At 40.0% G+C, this 14,356-nt stretch overlaps 1 protein-coding gene across 2 annotated transcripts in view; it reads left to right on the top strand.

The window, feature by feature from the left end:
* Positions 1–7,310, top strand: part of SALL3 (spalt like transcription factor 3) — a 46,715-nt gene extending 39,405 nt beyond the window's left edge. Inside the window, exon 6 of one of the 2 annotated variants that reach the window (XM_039526250.1) lies at positions 7,098–7,310. The gene's annotated coding sequence lies outside the window, so the exon portion shown is untranslated. Of the gene's footprint in view, positions 1–4,549; positions 4,721–7,097 lie in introns of those variants that run through there. The other variant, XM_039526249.1, reaches the window with a different exon arrangement.
* The last annotated feature ends 7,046 nt before the right edge of the window (positions 7,311–14,356 follow it).

Raw genomic sequence — 14,356 nt, 5'->3', positions numbered from 1 at the left:
TGTTCTTCCATGAAGAGCTTATTTTGTTTTGCATTGATATGTTTTCACTTTATGTACTTCAATGTCATATGTATTCAGACAATACTCTGATATAACTTTCAGTCTCTGCAGATTATGAAAGTGTTTGATGTTTTGCAAAATTATCTGTGTGATATTCAATCACAGTTGTCTTCAAATGTTCTTAAACTTAACACAGATAAAACATAAAACCAAGTTGCTGTTAATTGATTTTTTCAATGCAGAGGTCTCAGATGTCATCTGTGGTGATTTCTTTCAGTGACAATTCCTTTTATCCTTCAGATAGTGACCTTTAAGTCATTGTAAATTATATTCTGAGCTTCTTTTTTCCTCCTTTGGTTGCTCCCATTAGTCATATAATGTAGGTCTCTTGCTAATATCTTAAAAATCCAGAACAAAATGAGATCTATCTTCTATAAAACTACCACAGAAACTTCAATCTATGCCTTAATTTCATTCTGACTAAAAGAACTGATTTGTGCATCTTTTACCTATACACTTCCAAAACTTGAAGTGTTCACAGATGTTTTACTCACTGTCTTTCCATTATGAAGGTCATCTGAGAAGAGAAGCCCAAATTTTCAAAAGTTTGAAAGCCCATTTTTGGATGCCCAACTTAAGACACAGTAGACCTGATTTTTCCAGAGATACTGAGACCCTTCTTCCGCTATTGACTTTAAATGGAGGAATGTTGCTAAAACCCAGACACAAGGGGCCTCATGGTATGCTCCCAAAATTTGAAACTCTCAAAATCAGCTTTTATTTTCAAGGCTGTAACATCCTGTCTGTGATGGGTCCGGTCACAGAGATCTCCTTGGGACTGTCACCTGACGTTCTGAAATTACCTCTGAAATTACCATTTTCCCTGCCAGCTTGGGACTTCCAGAACCCTGCCTTGTTGAGCCAGACATACTAGCCTGCTGCAACACAGACCCAGGGTTTGGTCCCCCCCCACCCGCCAAAGCTGCAGACTTTAACCAAAAACAGCTCAGCAGGCTACCTCTCCAGAACCCAGGCTCCAAACTCCAAATAAATCCATTTTACTCTGTATAAAGCTTATATAAGGTAAACTCATAAATTGTCCACCCTCTATAACACCGATAGAGAGATATGCACAACTGTTTGCTCCTCCAGATATTAATCACTTACTCTGGGTTCATTAATAAACCAAAATGATTTTATTAAGTATAAAAAATAGGATTTAAGTGGTTTCAAGTAATAATAGAAAGAACAAATTAAGTCACCAAGCAAAATAAAGCAAAAACACACAAGTCTAAGCCTAATACATAAATAAACTTATTACAGGTAATATCTCACCCTCAGAGATGTTCCAATAAGCTTCTTTCCCAGACTAGATTCCTTCCTAGTGTGGGCCCAATCCTTTCCCCCGGTACAGTCCTTGTTAGTTCCAGCAGACATCTCAGGTGGTAAGCAGGGGCTTTCTCATGACTGGCAGCCCCTTTTATAGCTTTGGCACAAGGTGGGAATCTTTTGACTCTCTGGGTCCCTATCCCTCCTTCTAAATGGAAAAGTACCAGATTTAAGATGGATTTCATTACCAGGTGACATGGTCACATGTCACTGTCAGACCCCTAGTCTCCATTCTCTATGGGCTGACCCACACATACACAGGAAGGCTTTCAAGTAACTAAGGCCATTTACAACTGATTGTTTCTGGAGCACCCTTAATGGTCTCCACTTAATATGTTTACATCAGTGATACAAGTTTATATCTTATTCTCCTAACTCCAGATATAGAAATAATACATGCAAACAAATAGGATGAACGCACTTAGTAGATATCAAGCTTTCTAATGACTCCATACAAGGGGTATATAGCATAAAGCATATTCCAGTAAAACATATTTATAAGCATATTTCCATAAAGCATATGGAGTGCAGAATCACACTGTCTTTGTGATCTTTTGTTTCCTTCATCTCCAAACCAGCTGTTTTCTTCATGTATTCTTTGTGAGATTTACTTGGTCCCTCAGGCTCCTTGGCTATGATATTTTGATTCATTTAGGTAAAATTCTTCCTTGATGTACCCAGTTGCACACAGTATACAGGGCAGAATGTTAACCTTTAAAATTAAGTTGGGATTTTGAAGTCCTTAGGCCTAGGTTCTATTTATTTAGCTTCTGAAGTATCCTTGTGTTTATATTTTCTGTTTGATAAGAATTGTAGGGCATACATAGAATATTAGGGTTAGACAGGACCTCATCTAGTCCAACCCCCTGCTCAAAGCAGGACCAATCCCCAAATGGTCCCCCCAAGGATTGAACTCACAATCCTGGGTTTACCAGGCCAATGCTCAAACCACTGAGTTATCCCTCCCCCAACTCTCATTGGGTTGAATTGAACCTGGAACTCTCAGCATGACAGGCCTGATCCAAAAACCACCAATGTCAATGAGAGTCTTTCCAGGAACTTCAGGGGACATTGGATCAGGTCTAAAAGCAGAATCCGTTTCCACTTGAGCTAAAGGGAATAATTCCATTTTCTAGCAATAAGCAGCAATCTCTTATCTCCGGAAGGGTCATGTTTACATACACTAAGTTAGGGTTAATACTCCAACTCAGGCAAAAAGTGCTGTTTGTTTCTGACTCATCCACAAGAGTACAACCAGTAGCTCAATGCCTCCTTGCACCACAATGAGGCCCTTCGTTCAATACTGACTTCAAGGGAAGACTGCTGTTTGCTGAATCACCACCACTGCCTCATGCCACACCTTGAGTTTTTTTCATCCAAAAACCAAGCAAGCCCCAAACCCTGTTTAAATTGTAATATCTGAAATGTTATAGGCTGATGTGGCTAAACCATAGTGCGAGGAGGGATGCTTGCATGAAAAACATTTCTAAAATGTAAATGTAATTGTTCGCATTTAAAAACTACTAAGCAACTTTATGTTGTAATTGTTATTAACCTCACTTTCTACTTTGCTAACTTTTCTGAGTCAAGGGATCTTTGCCCACTCCAGAAATAAATAATCTAGTTATTGTGTTGGGAGGGGAGGAAGAGTTCTTGTTTTTGAAATTGTTACTGCTGCCACCACAAACACCAATGCTGCTGGGACAAAATATCAAATTAGGAGTGTTTCATTTGTTTTACTCGTGCATTCACTAAGGGATTGTATTTATTTGCTTGATTTTGGAGAATACTTGCCCAACTGCACTTAGAATTTATTTGTTCATTTGTCCATGCTTACCTGTGCTTAGACTGTTTTTAATTTGTTTTAACTGTGTTAAGTCTGGATTTTTCAGAAAAGATAGGGGGAAAAAATCTTCATCAGAGAGATTTTCCTTCAGCTGCTGCTATCTTTCTTTCCTGTCAATGAAAGCCCCTGACTCCCCTCTTCTAATCCCTCCACTTGCTCCCCTTTGCCTACCATGGAAAGTTTAAATATCTCATTCTTTTCCCAGCACAATTCTGTTCCAGACTCAGTGTTAGATTTTATTTTTTTTTACTGTGTCCCCTTCACACTACCAGTAATGACAACCACACTGCCCTCCTTCATTTTCTTCTCTGACTCCTGTCTTGGAGTCTGATCCGCTGAAGTTAGTGAGAGTCTACTCAAGGAGGTCAGACATGATTTTGGGTCAGACACACTGAGGCACCTTTATTAAAATTCCGATATGCATAAAGGGAAGGTCAACATGGCCCCACAGACAGTAAGAGTTGGATCACACCCTTAGTGCTGTTTCCCATGCATGTAACTACCTTCCAAACTCACTGCAAACAGGCCCTTTCCCTATCCTCATTTAAATCCCTCACAGAGATTCATTTTGTCTATGCATCCTACAAAATTTAAACCATGTCAGTCAAATGTCTTCTTTATCCCATCATCATATGAGAGGGAAGAAGAAAAAACTTCTAAGTTAATTCCTTTTTTTGAAAAAAACAATGAGGAGTGCGGTGGTACCTTGCGATTATTGTATTCATCCATGCAAATTAGGAAAATGCAGATGCCTAGCAATTTGGCCCACAGAATGGCTAAATTATTCAAGACTGACTGACCACCATGGGGAACAAGACTAAAACCACAAATGTTTACTGTTCTAGAAACTCCCTATTCAGGATTTGAGGGGATAATAGAGTAATAATGAAAGATAATAAAGCATCTGGGAGTAACGTAGATGAACTAGAGTTTCTGAAGCAAATATGAAATGTCAACATTGTTGGATACCTAAATGTATAGCAGTCTTAGACCCAGAAAGTATTTTTTACAGGCTGACTGGAAGAGATATTGATACAACCCAATTTCACTGCCCCAGTTGTTCTGGCATCTGCCAGGAGACTTCTTGCTAAATAAACTTCTACTTCTCCCTTCCTGTGTACTGTGCTGGTGGATTGTGTAATTGTTTTTGTAATAAAGAGGCTCCTTAAAACATCAAGAATTGTTTCTAATCTGAATTACCAAAGTTCCACTGTGGGAATATATATCCAGATTACACTACATTACTTTTGAAGAGGAGACAGATGTTCATGACTGTGAAACAGATATTTTAAGATATTGTTTTCTCTCATGCAGTTCTCTACTCAGCCAGACTTCGAGTACATGGCAGTAGGCATATGGACAGCTTTTAACTTCTGAAAAAGCATGTATGCTTGCATAGGATCAGTGGAAGTAGGATTGCTGTACTTACAGGAATGCAGAAAATAATAGCTAACAATGTACTGTTATAACCTCTTGTGTACTGACTGCAAGGTATGGAAAGAAAAATAAATTCTAACTTAACCTAGTCTGTGTATTTATTTATATGTTATGAAAGCTGCATTGCCCTCTCTTGAAATAAGAATCAAAAGAGACAACGAAATAAAAGGCATCCATAAGAGAAGGAAAAGAGAATAAAGGAAACATCACATTCATTATGGTAGTGATTTCTCACATCATCCAAGTTTGTATCACTGCACTTTAAACAATCCAATACATGGATGATATAGTCAAGTGAGGGACAAGACATCCTGAACAGGGTGATCAGACACCCCAACATTAGGGGCTTTGTCTTATAGATGCAGCTACAGCCTTCCCTCCCCCCAAAAAAGTGTCCCAATTTTTCACACTTGCGATCTGGTCACCCTAATCCTGAAGGATGTGTACAACCTGTCAGCCCCATCCTGCAGCTCTTACTCATGTGAGTACATACACAAATAGTCCAATTGAATGTGACTATTCATGTGTTACTGATCTAGAAATTTCATATTCAGGACATGAGGCAATCATTAAAATAGTAAACCAAGGACAAGGCCTTGTAACGGCAGTGGGCCTGAGTATCCTGCATCAGTTAGTTAACTGTAATTAAAATGTTTTGTATGGTGTAATAAAGCTCTTGTGAAAACTATTTGAGAAGAAAAGGTGGACATTTGTATGCATCTGTGTCATTATCTATTACTGGAACGATGTTCCTCTTAGTGAGAGTAGCTGATGCTCTGACACTGACAAGGTAGAGTTTTAGAACTAAAAAGGCCACAATTTCTTCTTAGATGAAGTCAGATAAAGATAAGATTTACCCTGAATAAATTAATGAGGGAGGTTTTCTGTACATGCATCTGGCAAAATGTCCAACCATCACTGAGGAATTTTCACTCCAAAGGAGGGAAAAAATAACCAGTTATAAGATTGCTATATTATATGTGATGTTATCAGTTTATGGGCATAGAGGCCTGTTCAGAACTCATTATTATGAACATGGGGATTGTTAAATCAGTTTAGACCAATGCGCTTTCTAGTTCAGTATTGTCACAGACAGTAATCAGTACCAGATACTTCAGAGGAAGGTTAAAGCCCCATAATTCACAACTATGGAATTAGGCAAAGGTTTGCCTAATTTCAGGCAGGGAGTGGCTGCTTTAGGTCTTTAAACATGCGGGGTGGTATTCCTTACCAATTTTCATCCCAGTTAGTAAAACTGTAGAAGTTCTAGTTATTCGTATACATTCCTGATCCTTCTTTGACTCCTGCAAAGCTCTTTGCCTTAATATTATTTTTTGGCAGTGATATTACATGCAGGCTGTGTAAAAATATATTTTTATCATTTTAAATTTGTTGTCTTTTTATTTCACTGGTATCCTCCTGTTCTTGAGTGCCTGACTCGGTTTCTCTGTGCTATACATTATATAATACTCTTCCGTCATGCCACCTCTTATTCATCTCCTCTGTAAACCAAATATTCTTAATCTTTGTAAAGTCTCCACATGTCGAAGCCTTTTGCAGTGTATACCTTTGGACTTGTTGTATTTCTACTATACCTTTTCTGAGATGGGATGACAAACTATAAACAATACTTAGAGAGTGTGCAATTGATTTATACAATGGTATTTTAGTATCTTTCCTGCAAAATATTTTCTAACCCATTTTTAGTACATCTGAACATATTTTGTTTACTCTTTTTGACTGCTGCTGCACATTGAGCAGATGTTTTCATTTGGGCTGTATACAGCATTACCTAGGCCTTTTCCCTGAGTGGTTAGTGTTAATTTAGAACAGGCAAAACTCTCATTAAAGTCAGCGGGGGGAATGAGTAAGCAGTGATGAATAGGGCCCATAGATTGGGAACAGTGGACTAAAATTTTTCACTGAGGAACAAAAAAGGGCACAGGCCATCTTCTGAGATTCATGTGTGTTAACGTGACTGAACAAATGCCTTTTATCTTTTCAGGTGAAAATGACATAAGGTCTCAGAATAGATACAATTAGAGGACTGATGATAAAGTGCTACAAAATTAATTTTCTCTTACTGCTGTATGTTAAAAGGGAGTAAATATTGAGGCCAACATTTTCAAACTGGGGTATTACTCCAGCTGGAGTAATTTAGAGCTTTGATAGTTTAGCATAACTGAAAATCAGGCCACTTTCATCTAGGTGAGTCAGTATGGACTTAAGTGCTTAACTTTTGGCACTTTTAGGCAAGTTTGAAAATTCTGGCCATATTCAGTGGGTATGTTTCAGAAAGTAATAAGTAATCAGTGAGAGTGATGGTCCCACAGTACAAATTTTAGAAGAGCAGAAGAGGACAGACTTGTTGCTTAGGTGCATGTCATGAAATGGACTGTTTTCATTGCATGTCTTACTTTTTCAGCAAATCTTGAGTGGAAAATACGGTCAGCAGGTTACTATGTGTCAAGGGGAAAAGACCCAGGAAAAGACCAACAGAAAATATTTTATAATCCATTGTTAACTACACTGAAGATCTTTAGGATTTTATTAAATGAAATATTGTTAGTCTGAGGTTAGCAGCATGCCTGCTATGGAATTCTACAGGATGGTTCAAGAATTGTACAGAAAGGCTATCACTCTATTAAATGCTGTATGTTTCAGTGTTTTATCTACGAACTCTATTAAATTTCTAAAGAACACATTACATTTTATGAGACTTTCCCATACCAAAGTAAATTGATTTAACAGTGATAAATATTAGTCATGCGGATAAGTGAAATTTGCATGTGCTTAAATTTTTGTTAAAGTAATGTAAGTTGTGAAGTTGAAACACGAACTTTGTATGATTGCAGTTTTCTTGTGCTGCTACAAAATATAGTTGTTCTTCTAAAATTTGTGCATTGAAAAAATGTCCTGTTATTTTTTTTATCTTACAAATAATTTATGCAATACTACTTATATACATTATATACTGTAATTGATTTTTTTCTTTAAAAAACCAAGATTCAGTTACTGACTTGGGCAAGTCGGGGAATAATTTGATGGATTTATTTTTGCAGCTTTACATATTCATAGATATTGCTAAAGTTAGCTCATATTTTAGCTCTCAATGATTTTTGCTGTCAACATATTTTTTTCTGTGACAGTGATATACATGGGACCCTGGGTACGTACCGCTTCAGCTAGCCAGTATAGCTACCTGTGCTGTTGTGGCTTCACTGCTACTAATTAATTATTACTATTTATTATTCAAGCTATGTAGATTAAAGCTAGCTTGGGTATGCCTACATGTGCTGCAGTAACACCTCTGGTTGAAAAGTAGACAACCCTAAGACAGAGATGAACTGATAGCCTTTGAACAGCAGGACCAAAGTGAGGCCTTCAGACAGAAGTAGGCCAAATGAGACTTCTCATAATCACACTGCTACATCTTTTGGACAAGATTTGTCTGACATTTGTGGCCTTGTCTAGACTACGCTTCTTGTGGCCCTTCCTCTGTCACTTGCACACAGGTCTTGTCTAGACTAGGAAAACATGTGTTGTTTAGAAGTGTTAGCTAGTTTAGATGAGGCCTGTGTGGGTATGAAAGAGGAGGCAGAGGACACAAGAAGTGTTCCACTTCTGTGAGCCTCTGTGAAGAGGCAGGGCAGAATGGCAGTTCTTGTCATTGTTAGCTTGCTTAGCTAGTGCAAGTGAATCTTGCATGTAATGAAACGTCTCTTTTAAAAAAAGGTCTACAGTATACAATAATGGCCCAAATCACTGCATCTTACACTAGTGATACTGCATCACATTGGGCAATAACTGTCTTTTTTTAGTAAGGGCTACACCTCATTCACCTTCAAATAGGCAACCCCATATCCTCAGTGATCACTTTACAGTATTCCTATGTGGTGTTCAGTACAATTAACTTTAGTTAAACATCACCTCAGCTAAGCAATTTTTTGCCAATCCCTTGGAATATAATTCAAAACTGATTGTACTGTTACCCATAATTTCTTGCATCCTTAATCATTTCAACCTCCAGGAGCATATGCAGGGCTGAATTAGCCATAAACATTATATGCAAGAAGTGATGTGAGTAAAGTAACTGTTCTGTTGAGAAGTTCCCATGCCTCCATGCTTTGGAGCAAGAAATTGAAATTTGGCAGAGTGGGTGTCCTTTGTGTCAGGGATGTACCTTTTGTTATCCCTGTGAAAAGCTGCCTAAATTTGGCCAAATTATAAGCCTTGAGAAAATTTCGGTTTGCACATGCTCAGTAGAGCCTTGTTAGATTTGGCAACTAAATTCTCAAAAGATTCTGTTTGCGCTGAGCATGCTCCAGCCCAGCTCTTTCCCTGCAATTGTTTCTCAAAGTTACTGCAGGCTGTTGTGGCACCAAAACTGAGGGCAAGGAGACTCTCTCTCTCTCTTATTCTTCCAGTGCTTCCCCTGCTGACACCCAGGCACAGCGCGAGAGCAAGAAACCTGACTGGAATAATGAGGGGACAAGATCAGGACTTGGTTTGGGAGAGTGGTGGAGGAAATAGATTGGGGCCTGGAGGACAGGGAGAGTGGAACTAGAACCTTGTGAGTGACTGGGTAGAGGGAGACTGGGAGTGGCTGGGCAATGAAATTATCACTGTAAGCCAGTGTGGGTTGAATGACTGAGAATGGACAAGAAGGTGGGGGGAAACAGTATGGGGAGGGCAGCCAGTCCACCTGAGCAGGGAGACTGGAACTGGGACTGAGAGCTGGGAGGGTGAAGACTGAGATGAATGAGGAATTTGGAGGCTGTGGAGGAATGGGGAGACTGGGACTAGCTGAGACAGGGGTCCTGAGGAAAAAATACTGTGTGATCATGTAAATAAAGATGGTGTCATAATGCATATGTATAAGAGGGTGGGGGTGAGGGGTGAATTAAGGTTGCATCAGCATAGATCAGTGTGAAGGCCTCTGTTACTTTCATATCCCTGAATTAGCCCGTCTCTAGGGTCTGGGTTTGGCTAATGCTGGAGGCTTTTGTTGTTGTTTTAACTTTTAAAAATATTGTGACTAGGGCATTTATGCCTTTTTATTCTGGGAGCCCTGGTAAGGAAATTGTCTCTTAGTCAAAGTCTGTGCGTGTTTATGGGAACCCGCTGAAGGCTAGAACCTGAAACATCTAGTGCTTGGAACACTTATAGCACTTGCCTTGGAGCATCTGATACACACTGCATGCTACCAAACATCTCGAGAATGTACCACAGCGCTTACAATGACACCCTGCAGTGTGGCTGGTTACAATATTTCTATAGTGTAGAAAACAGAGAGACTCAAGGGGGAAATGATCATGGAAAATAAATACTTTCTGCTAGAATAAGGAGCAATGGCCTGAAACTAAGGAAGGAAACATTTAGACTAGCTATTAGAAAAATGTTCTTAATGGGAAGAGCAATTGGGCAGAAGAATAGATTATAAAGGAGAGAAGTGAGGCAGATATTCAAGAATGCATTAGGCTGGAAATAATAGCGGCAAGCCACACAACCTATAAAAGTTCACTTTGCTTTACGTTTGTCTCAGTGTTGTAAATCCATTTTAGGGGAGGACCCATTTACTACAACACAGTGTCATATCTGGTTTGATAGGGATTTTAGATCACATGATTTTTTCCGAGCACTGAGTGACACAAAATAAAATTCTAACCAGAGCGAAATGGATAGAGATTCCGCTATAGGATTTGCATATTCTAGTGGCAGGAATGGCAAGAAAGTCTGAATCTTACATCAGAAGGATGGCGAAAGAGCAAGGACTACTGTGCATTTCTGATTTACTAATTATGGAAGAACCTTACTTCAGTTCCAGTTAAAGGATTTTTGGTCTTGCTGCGTGGCTGCTACCGAGCAGTCATAGGAAGATCAGCTCAATGCCAATGCAGCTCCAATAAAAGCTGTTCTACCTGGGAGAGGTGAGCAAGGAGATGTCCCTACCATGCCTCCACTATCTGCACTCCCCCAATGCCTTCTATCAGCGTGGAAAGTCAAAACTCTGTAAAGATAGCTGAATGACTTCCCAATTATCAACCTGTTCCACCCTTTCCAATGGGAGGGGAAGATCTATCCCAAGATACAGTAGGTTGTTGTTACAACAGCAGAGGGGCTGCGAATATAAAGGATAAATGAAGGCCCCATTGCCTCAGTCAAGCAGACATGCTCAGTTAAGGAGCGCCCTAAGGACATGATGTGGGACTCCTTTTGCAATAACAACAACAAATTTTTCATGAGGTTAAATCAGTTTGCAAATTTTGCTTTAAATAAAAGTAACTCCCTTCTCTTCATGTGTCAGTATAATAATGCCTGCATCTGTAATGTTCACTCTATGCACCTGAAGAAGTGGGTTTTTTACCCATAAAAGCTTATGCCCAAATAAATTTGCTAGTCTTTAAGGTGCCACCGGACTCCTCGTTGTTTTTTTAAATAAAGGACACTCTTTTTTTTTTAATTTGTTCCAAACTTAGACTAATGTCAATTATAAGCCTCAGATTCAAAAATCCTACAGTTCACCTGCTTTGAAACTTTGGGCCCAGTTGTCCCTTCATTTTCATGCTCACTGCAGACCCTGATCAGAAACAGCAAAGAATCCTGTGGCACCTTATAGACTAACAGATGTTTTGCAGCATGAGCTTTCGTGGGTGAATACCCACTTCTTCGGATGCAAGCAGTGGAAATTTCCAGGGGCAGGTGTGTATATATAAGCCAGCAAGAAGCAGGCTAGAGATAACGAGGTTAGATCAATCAGGGAGGATGGGGCCCTGTTCCAGCAGCTGAGGTGTGAAAACCAAGGGAGGAGAAACTGGTTCTGTAATTGGCAAGCCATTCACAGTCTTTGTTTAGTCCTAAACTGATGGTGTTAAATTTGCAAATGAATTGGAGCTCAGCAGTTTCTCTCTGGAGTCTGGTCCTAAAGTTTTTTTGCTGGAGGATGGCCACCTTAAAATCTGCTATTGTGTGGCCAGGGAGGTTGAAGTGTTCTCCTACAGGTTTTTGTATATTGCCATTCCTAATGTCTGATTTGTGTCCATTTATCCTTTTCCTTAGAGACTGTCCAGTTTGGCCGATGTACATAGCAGAGGGGCATTGCTGGCATATGATGGCATATATTACATTGGTGGACGTGCAGGTGAATGAACCGGTGATGGTGTGGCTGATCTGGTTAGGTCCTGTGATGGTGTTGCTGGTGTAGATATGTGGGCAGAGTTGGCATCGAGGTTTGTTGCATGGGTTGGTTCCTGAGCTAGAGTTACTATGGTGCGGTGTGCAGTTGCTGGTGAGAATATGCTTCAGGTTGGCAGGTTGTCTGTGGGCGAGGACTGGCCTGCCACCCAAGGCCTGTGAAAGTGTGGGATCATTGTCCAGATCCACACCACAAGATCCATTGTCTATAGCCAAGCACTGAGGTACAACCGTATCTGCTCTAACCCCGCAGACAGAGACCAACACTTAGAAAATCTCCACCAAGCATTCTCAAGACTACAGTACCCACATGAGGAAATAAGGAAACAGATCAACAGAGCCAGATGTGTACCCAGAAGCCTCCTACTGCAAGACAAGCCCAAGAAAGAAACCAACAGGACTCCACTGGCCATCACATACAGTCCCCAGCTCAAACCCCTCCACCGCATCATCAGGGATCTACAACCCATCCTGGACAATGATCCCACACTTTCACAGGCCTTGGGTGGCAGGCCAGTCCTCGCCCACAGACAACCTGCCAACCTGAAGCATATTCTCACCAGCAACTGCACACCGCACCATAGTAACTCTAGCTCAGGAACCAACCCATGCAACAAACCTCGATGCCAACTCTGCCCACATATCTACACCAGCAACACCATCACAGGACCTAACCAGATCAGCCACACCATCACCGGTTCATTCACCTGCACGTCCACCAATGTAATATATGCCATCATATGCCAGCAATGCCCTCTGCTATGTACCGCCGCCAAACTGGACAGTCTCTAAGGAAAAGGATAAATGGACACAAATCAGACATTAGGAATGGCAATATACAAAAACCTGTAGGAGAACACTTCAACCTCCCTGGCCACACAATAGCAGATTTTAAGGTGGCCATCCTCCAGCAAAAAACTTTAGGACCAGACTCCAGAGAGAAACTGCTGAGCTCCAATTCATTTGCAAATTTAACACCATCAGTTTAGGACTAAACAAAGACTGTGAATGGCTTGCCAATTACAGAACCAGTTTCTCCTCCCTTGGTTTTCACACCTCAGCTGCTGGAACAGGGCCCCATCCTCCCTGATTGATCTAACCTCGTTATCTCTAGCCTGCTTCTTGCTGGCTTATATATACACACCTGCCCCTGGAAATTTCCACTGCTTGCATCCGAAGAAGTGGGTATTCACCCACGAAAGCTCATGCTGCAAAACATCTGTTAGTCTATAAGGTGCCACAGGATTCTTTGCTGCTTCTACAGAACCAGACTAACACGGCTACCCCTCTGATACCTGATCAGAAAGATATCTCCAAGGAGGTGCAGAAAGGGTAGGTTTTGAGGCATTATCCCCATAGAATTCTATTGGGTTGGGGTTTTACAAGTTTATAGGTCGAGGGAGAGAAGTTGCTGTGTGTCCTGTGGCAATGGGCATCTATGCCTGTACTAATGCTGGGAGGAGCAGACGCACAGGGCAAAAAGACATGGCAGCATTCCAGCACAGAGGAACACATTCATTAGCTCTACCACCAGAGAAAGCCCTCCTTCTGGATTTATGTTTCAGTAGGCTTTTCTATTTGGGTAAGCCCATATGCAAAAGGATAGTTGCATATACAGTCATGATCTCATGTTACCTAAATACAGTGACAAATTGTTAATAATTAACTGATGATAATGATAGCAATAATAAAAATATTAGCCATTTATTTAGTATTGGGTATTTTCACACCAGTAATTATATCCTTTGAAATAAAGTAAGACGAAGAAAATATCCACAATATGATATTGAAGCAATAGAATAATAACCTTAGAATGTGGCTTCGTTTCTTACTCCTATAATAGGATCAGACATCTGGAATAAGTAAACATTATGTCTAGTCTCATGAAATATTCCAAAACCTGCATTCCAAACCTTTTAGTATTCAAAATAATGAATGCCAGTGAAAACATTTTTGTGTTATGACAGAAAGGAAATTGTTAATGTGCTTATTTACTCATATTTATTAATATAAAAACTTGATCCAGCCTTGCACAAATTCTCAAAACCAAAAACAAATAAATATCACACAGGCTGGAATAAACAGTGTGGTTGTTGACTGAATGTAACAGCAAGTAATGGATGATTCAAAGCCACAGCCTGAAAAGAATCCTCATAAAAATAAATATCACGCCATCCTTCACCAAATAGTTGTATGAATTAGGGTTATTAATACTACAATTATTTTTAACAAGAAAGGCTGGTGAGAAGAGGCACCTATGGAACAATATGTCCAATCAGAGTCCCTAAGGTTTCCAATTTTTTAGGGTAATATTTCACTGTGGATGTGATGGTTAAAAGGGCCTCATCTGCTTCTGTAGATACAAAATATGTGATAGATACGATCCTTGCTATCTTGTATGCCACAGGGAGTGTATGAGAATCTCATTTAATCTCCACTATCCATTGATCACCTGCTATGCATTCATTTGCATGAACTGAGCCATTTATG

This window comes from Mauremys reevesii, linkage group 2, assembly GCF_016161935.1.
Source record: "Mauremys reevesii isolate NIE-2019 linkage group 2, ASM1616193v1, whole genome shotgun sequence".
Classification (NCBI taxonomy): Eukaryota; Metazoa; Chordata; order Testudines; family Geoemydidae; genus Mauremys; species Mauremys reevesii.
This window is presented reverse-complemented; position numbering and strand designations above follow the sequence as displayed.